We start from the raw sequence: 8661 nt of genomic DNA, 5'->3' as shown, positions 1-8661 counted from the left end.
TTGAAGAGGACTTCGAAGTATTTATTTATCTCTATGAAGATAAGGAAAGCTTTCTAGATTGTCCTCTGGTAAATCAAGAGATCTTGTAAGCCTCACAAACTTCAACATAATGGCCATAACACTTATTTCATGGATCTGTCGTGGTATTCTCAATAAATTAACTGATATCAGAGATATAGTCCGTCGATATCAACATACATGTATTTTATTCCAAGAAACACTCTCCTAGATCCATACCCAAAGAGGTATTGATTTGTTATTGGAACATGGAGTACTTTGTAACCGGACACATTTAACGTGCAGCAGTCACCATTTACTACACGTTGAGTCTTCGGCCTTCTGGATTCGAACTCCTTTTCTCACATACGTGGGTTCAGCGCTCTGACAACCAGGCTATCCCGGTCATTATCTGCGATATTAATGTATATAACATGAATTTTTGTAGCTTTCAATTTTGTATGTGATGATTTCTTTTATTATAGAATTCGTCGGAGCACATATTGTAATGAAAATCCCGACAATTGTGAAAAGCCAGCAGATATTCAGCAGTTCTGTTTAGACAAGCCTCATTATTGCAGACGGAAAGACATGTCTCAGTTTCTGGTTGGTTAAAACTTTAATTATTTTCCCATACTTAAACTGGAGCATTTTAAATAGTTTCTTTAGATAAAAAAGAATAATTAAGTCTAATTTCTATCTTACTTGTGTAAGTTCCCTTGAAATTAACTGAATAAAAAACATGGTTTTTTAAAAAATAAATAAAGAAACACAGAGAACGTAACTTATATTTTGATCCATAGACAAAATCAATTTAATCACATTAATGTGTCAAAAGTTAAAATAACCATCTTTCGGAGAGTGAACTATTGGGAGAAAAGAAAAGAGTTCTTGAAGACTTTCACTGTGATAATGAGCCCCGCCGAATCCTGTGTCGTGGTCAGCTGTGCTAAATTACGATGTAGAGGATCCTGGTGTTATCCGAGCCACACACGTACACTGAGAGCTGTATGACGTCCCGCTAAAAAAATCTATCATCCTAAGGAAAAACAATTTGCGTGTAAGGGTTTACCCAGTCCGCAAGAGCAGATTTATACTTGTGTTGATCCATCGTGCCTTCCACAATGATGAGTGCATCCAGAGAATGCCACGTAAACATTTCCCGTACATTACTGCTCCTTTGTCCAGCTTGGACCTTTCCGGCAATTGTTGCAGGATGCTTACTTTAAAAAGCATCATGCTATATACACCGATATCCATCTGTCCGGTGGAGCATGAAATGTGACTCAACAAAACAACCACCTTTATCTCACAGTGGATGTCCAGTTGCCGTGCCAGGGTGCAAGTTCCAGCCTTCCTCGCCTATGAACAGCAATCAACAGTGGGGCATTAAGCAGGCTTCTGCTACGGTGGTCCATACGCAGCAATATTTACTGAATCGTCGTTGAGACGACACAGTTAGAAGCCCCTTGATCAGTTTCTCAACTTGCACGTCAATTCGCCAGAACGCATCACCGCAGCCGTCGTTCAGTTTTGTCATAGATGGGCCGTCGTGCACCACATTCGCCACGTCGTTGAGCTTGGATAGTTCCATTTTTCTATGCATGATATTCTTTTACTATGGTGGGACGCGTAAAGTTTACAGAGTTAGTCGTTTCGAAAATGCTTCCCCCCTTGGCCAGAAAGCCAATGACCATGTCCTTTTGGATAAATCAGTGCGTTTCTACATTTAGACACAGTTGTCAAGTTTTGGGACACACTTTATATACGCTTCACTGCATTGTCCTGCCTTCAGTGATTGGTTATTCCACGATGACGCCAAAAGTAGGTGGTGGTCAGATTAATATGACTGGACAGTGTAGAATTATTAATAAAAACTCGCCTAAAAGGCGAACATGGTTAACCCTCTTGGCGTTTCTCTTCTCTCTTAGTTTCTTACTTCAAGCGGCAGACACATTTTAGAAAGATGCTACCAAAAGTGTCGAGGGTGGGACAAAAGGTATGCTTTCCCCCTTCTGCTTCAATTTGTGGTTTAAAGAGGTGAATATCGGTCTAGGTGGTCAAGGAGGGTCAAGACAGTTTGATGGATGAATTGTGCTTCGTGATTCACTTTTCTGAAAGTCGTTGCTGAACTTCATACAATCTTACACTTTTCTCTGAAATATCAAGCAATTCTTTCGTTCCGATAAGATAATTACTTTCTGGTTATGTTACATTCTTTCTTGTCCTTAGCTTTTTCACAATGATATAGTTGAAATATAACATCAAAGGAATGTTCAATGAAATGGAGCTGAATAGATTCTTGTGATTGATAATTTTTCCTTCCTGTTTCCTGTGATTTCTTTTATTTCTCAGATACATTTGCGGCTACCGTCTAAGTTTTTTATTTTAAAAAGTGCATGTGCATTTTAAATCGCCTCATTTCCGAATTCAAGGTACAATTTCGTTGATATACATGCCAGTAAAAAGTCATATTTATCTTTTGTTGTTGTTGTTTCTAATCCCCAAGAGGTCCATCCCAATTAGACCAATTCCATAAGTCCAAAAATGTCCAGGAAGTCTAAAAACAGATGAGGTTTTGAAAAAACCTCGTCGATCTTAAAATCGATACAGTTCAGAATATGCTCGGGTGAAGCCTGAGCAGTCCTACATTTAGTGCAAAGTTCAAAAGTCTTTTGCCCCTGAACATACGAGAGACACCTCAAGTGACCACTTGCAAAGCGAGATAAACAAGTCTGCTGGCTTCTAGGTCCCTCAAAAAGCAAGGCACTTCCAGGTCGTTTTCTGAAATACCAACTATGCGGAGGACATTTTTTTGCACTCTGAAAAGACCTCGTTGAAAGTGGAAAGTAGATCTGGCTGTAGAGGTTCCAAAGAAGCATCTTTAGCCAGTGAGTCCGCCATCTCGTTACCTTTGATTCCAACGTGTGATGGAGTCCATTGGAAGTGTACTCCAAAGTCCGCAGAGAGCCTGAAGAGCATCCCCAAAATTGAAGCCGCAGCCCTGTCTCCAACATTCCTCCAGTTGCTAAGGTGTTGGATTGAAGATTTGCTATCCGTCAGTATCCATATATGCTTAAAGTCAGGCTCAGCAATATTCTCAACATGTCTTAGACCATTTTCAATCGCAATAAGCTCAGATCTGAAAACTGAGCAAAATTCAGAATTTCTAATTTTGAGACTCAATGTGTACGTGGGTGTTTTAATAAAAACCCCACTACCTGAATGACCTTCGTCGCTCTTGCTGCCATCTGTGTATAGTTGTAAAGCATCTGATGGTATTTGGCTAATAGTTTCAAGAGCCATTTGTTTCATAAATTCTGGGTTGTCTTTACTTTTATAGGCCGGGTACAACAGCTCCGTATGGAAATGGATACCTGAAAAATCAGTAACAGGGCATTTATCTTTTAAGTATATTAATGATATTTTTAAATTTAAAAAAAAAAAATAAATAAATAAATAATTAATGAGTATTTTTTCAGTAATGTTCGATTAGAAAAATAACTGCTGTTTAATGGATATTATTTGTTTAATTCCCGTTTTATTTCTCTTTTTCTTTGAAATTAAGTAAAAAAAAAAAAAAAAAAAAAAAAAAAAAAAAAAAAAAAAAAAACACTTTTGCTAATCGCTGCTGTTCTAAAGATGGAATATTGTTAAAAACGTACTTAAAACTTTTTAATGTACGTTAAAACTCCTTAAATAGTGCTCGTATTGAATTTCAAGTTATTTGGATAATTTATTCTCAATTCGTCTTTTAAGTATTTAAGTAAAAGCTGTTCATATAACACTTTATAAAATTGACTAAAAATATAAATTTCTATATACACTAGTTAAGCAAAACTGCATTTTTTATTGTAAATTTTCTTATTTTATTTTATAGGGTAATATCAATAATAAAGCTTAAAAAAATTCGTAACCTTATGAAATTTTACATGCAAAGAATAAATATCAGTACAGGAATTGTTGCAAGAATATTATTTTACAAGTCAATATGATTCTTTGTAGTTTTATCCATTGCTGTTAAATTCAAAGGAATGATTTTAACAACATAGATCATGCAATGATATATATTTGGAAGAAAAAAAATCACGTGGAAGTAACAGAAATTAAATATAATTTTTTTTTTTTACTTTTTTATAGTGTGCAGCTTAGCAGTAAAAAATCAAAGAACGTATGTAACATAAGCAGAAAAATTTATTGAAATAAGGAAAGTAAAATTTTCTGCATTACTTCGGTCAAATATCAATAAATTAAAGGTCATAACAACTTTTTATTTTCTAAAAAAATTAAATTTAAAAAATTTTTTAATGGAAAATTATTCTTAAGAAAACTAACATTAAGTTATATTATCTGTGATTTTAATTTATATGTGTTAAAATATATTTAGAATAATAAAACTTGTATCCCTTAATAGTCAGATTTACTATTCATAAGAGTAATATTTTAAAAATATTATATTTATAATAAATAGCAATATATTTATGAATGTTGTGGATTATGAATGAAATTGAGATTGTGGTTGGGCACAAAAATTTGCTATCGCTTTTTTTGAAACATATGATTTGTTGGATTATGTTTTATAAATTCGTTTATAACGTTATTTATAAATTCAAAAATATACAATTCCAAAGAATTAAATTAACGTAATGGCTTCCATTTTAGTTGCCAAATATTTTTAGAACTTTTTATTCAAGTAGCGAGGTAATTTTTATTCCAAAAGTAAATTCTGCATACAAAATGCATCGAAAGATTACTGATGAAGTAAAATGGATATTTTGTTGCAGAGTGTTATTGAATTGTATTTTCCGTGACCTTTAATTATAAATTTTATCCATTACTTCGATTACTTTACTTGTTAAGTTCGTAGAATTGTCGTGTACTTTATTTAAGTTCATTTATGTTTTATTTTTAATTCTACCTTACTTTTATTCTTATTTTTTAAGCTTCTTTAAGCTCTTATTTTAAGTTTTTTTCGCAGTCGAAGTTTAGACTTTAATTGAATTGCAGAAAATATAGTGACAAATCTTCTCTACATTTTGCATTTCTCTAACTTCTGCAATACACTTTTAGTACTATACGCCCATTTTTTTAGATCACCTTTTACAGTACTTTTGACCATGAATAGAAAAGAAAACGTGCCCTTTAGATGAAACTGTATGATAACTCGTATGATATCTAGACACTAGTATGATAACTAGTATGATATATGGACACTAGTATGTTAACTAGTATGATATCTGGACACTAGTATGATAACTAGTATGATATCTGGACACTAGTATGATAACTAGTATGATATCTGGACACTAGTATGATAACTAGTATGATATCTGGACACTAGTATGATAACTAGTATGATATCTGGACACTAGTATGATAAGTATTGTCTAGATTATATTTACATCACAATAAGAGTTTGTTTATCGCTTTGCGTACTCCCATTTTAAATTAAATTTCTGAAAACTATTTTAATAACTTAACAAAAACATCATGTAATCATCTACTTTAGATTTCAGACAATCAATCGATGCATATTTTAGTACGAATGTCAGTACTGTAATACTTACGTTGGTTGTTTCCGCCCATCTGGATTGAACAACTTTTAAATTCATGAAATATTAGGGAGATCTGAAAGTAATGTCATTTCGATGCACTTGATATTTGTTACCAAGATTTTATTTTTAATCAAAAATGTATTCACTCTCGTTATTAACAACCCTTCAATTCCGGATCGTAAAAAAAGGGATTTTTAAGACTATCGAATATTCAATGTGCCGAAGCGTCATTACTTTCCAGATTTCCTGAATATTTACAAACATGATAATTACAACACAACTCGAGCTTACACCCTTGAGTTTACACACACTTTTATTTGGATTTCGAATGATATTATAGAAAAAATTGTACTTTGAATCAAATTAATGATGAATTTAATTAAAAATAAAACATCTGTTTGAAAGAAAAAAAATCTTGTTTGCAACTGTTCCAACAATTAAAATATATAAAATGTGCAATGATTTTAATATTTTATTTTAGTTACTGGAATTTTCACACCGATTACTTAAATATTTTAAATATAATCAGTTATACTTTTAAAAAAAATCGTTTTCTTTAAAATGTATATCTAAATGTATGTATATTTAAAATGTATTTGAGTTGAATAAAATATTTACATTTATTTTGTGGACTTGAAAAAAATATTTAGGTTATTATAACTCACTGAGTTATTTGGAGTTTTAACAGCTTGTACATTTTTTTATTATTTTTTATTAAGGAAATTTGAGTTTATTATTAAACTTATTTATCATTACTGAAATATGCTGCAATTATATATTCACATGTATGAGAAATGTATTTACTAATGAAAAGAATTTCGATTTCTTCTCTATCCATGAAAATGCTTTAATATCATTAAACTAAAGTACAAATAAAACTAGTTTTTTGAGTGATGAGACTTCTAGAAAAATGCCGAGAAAGTATTTAACATTACAGAAAGAGGAGAGAGTGTTTAAAGTGTTAACTTCATTTGCCAGATAAAATTTTTTTAAATTTTTTTGTAAGCAACATAAAACTTAAAAAAATTAACTAATTGAAATAAATTAGTTAAATACTATGGAAAATTAGTAATATTAAAAATTCATTAATTAGTTCATTAAATATTGCATTTGTATTTAGACAAGAAATAATTTCCTGCAATTTACTCTAAAATGAAAAATGCTTTTTCGAAAATTAATTGAAATTTAAAAGTACGAAACTATTCTATTTATTCAAAGATTTAGTATAATAAATTAAGCAATAAATATTTATTTTTGAAAAATTCAATATTTCGAAAGTGTTGGAGAAAATAAAAATGTAATCTGTTTTTTAAAGGTAAACTTTTGGTTTGATTGGGGTTCAAACATGAAAAAGAACGCAAACTATTCACATCTATTCAAACAGAAATATTCTAGCACAACAGTGAGTGATTTACGATGACAGCTTATACGCCTCTCAATTTGTGAGCAGTAGGAGGTTGAGGGGGAAGGAAATATTCTAGTTCAGAAAAAGACGGGATCGCCGGTTCCAGAGCAAGAACGTGAACCCGTGCATACACGGGCAAGCCGCTTTCAGCATAGAAACCATGCCCGTAATATAACGGGCTTGACGCCAGGAGGGTTAATGAACGGATTAAATCAAGTCCAAAGCAGTATCTGGAAGGCAAATCAGCCACAGAAGATCCAACCAAAATTAAATGTCTGGAGTAAATCCAGCTGACCCCCTACGACCCATTAGAATAACCTCTGACTGGACATCCCTACGGAAAGGAAGTAGGGATCCCAGTAATTGTTCATTTGCAAAATTAAATTTCGCCAACAGACGTAAAGTGTTTTGCAACGCCTATTTATGTTCACTGCTCTTTCGAAATCAATATGATTTTAAACAATGTGAAGTCTCTTAAAGCTATACCAGGGGATGTCCTATGATACTAGTGGTACATAGGTGGTACCATCAGACTTTATTACAGTTGCCTCAAATTTGGTATAACTTTTTCAAACTTTATTTAGCTTAATATTTTTTAAGTAATAAAGTATGTTAAGGCATCAAAAACGAAAGAAATGTGTGTGCAGTGTAAACCCTCCGCATACATTGACGTTCCTGTGATGTTCTTCTCCTTCAAGCTTCAATGATTATTTTTGAATTCTTCACTGAGCGAGTAATATGCTACACATTTTAGCGATATAGTAAACTGAAATATGCTTTGATCAGAAGTTTTTAAAATAGCATGCAGCTTCTTAATTTTCCCATCACAATTTAAGTTTTTTGAATTTCGCGAGAAGCCTACTACAGATTTTAAAATATCTCATATTCGAGATTGTACAAAACTGAGAGAATGTCTAAAAAAACTAACTATTCTTTTGATTTTCTTATAGATGCCTAAATATCACATCTATTCAAATATGACAGTTGGAGAGCTTGAGAAATATGGTCAAATAGAAACTGAGAGTTTCATACCTTATTTTTGGCAAGTATACTTTCTGAAACTTTGTAATCAAAGTAGCTTTTTTTAAAGTTGACTGCGAATCAAACGGGTGCGGGTTCGAAACCCCTTCAGGGCATGGATGTTTTCTTCTGTGTGTCGAGTGTGACTTGTGAATGTAGCCCACCCTAAGAAGGGGTATCTGTGGCAGTGTGGCGTGGGTAATGTTCCTCGCTTTCATGACTTTGGTCACAAGGTTCTCACCAGGCAACGCGATATGAGCAACACTATAGGCACCTTAAACGGTGAAGAACGAAAGGTTCAGTGAATTTCATTGAAAAGAAAGCTTTTCTTAAAGTGCGGTGAACAGAAAAATGTTATTACAGGCAATATCTTTAGTGATTTGTTTCGGACAGTAAAAAAATATTTCTGAAAAAAATTAATGAATATTTAGTACTTACTTATAAATTTTCTTTATAGAACTTCTACCTTCAAGAAAAACGTGTAATAAAATAAGAGTTACATTCATCACAAACATAAGGATAATTGCTTTAAAACTGCTTGCAAAAAGAACTATCTTTCCACATTAGAATTAAGTAGATTGATTATGACAGATCCAAGCTTAAATATTCTGAAATAATATGCATTTAGTTCTATTTAATATTGCACTGTACGTTAAATTAAATCTAAGCGTGATGCATTAATTT

The sequence above is a fragment of the Parasteatoda tepidariorum genome, chromosome 5, assembly GCF_982258835.1.
Source record: "Parasteatoda tepidariorum strain Cologne lab strain chromosome 5, Ptep-v5.0, whole genome shotgun sequence".
Lineage (NCBI taxonomy): Eukaryota > Metazoa > Arthropoda > Arachnida > Araneae > Theridiidae > Parasteatoda > Parasteatoda tepidariorum.
The sequence above is the reverse complement of the archived record's forward strand: the minus strand, read 5'-3'. Positions refer to the sequence as shown.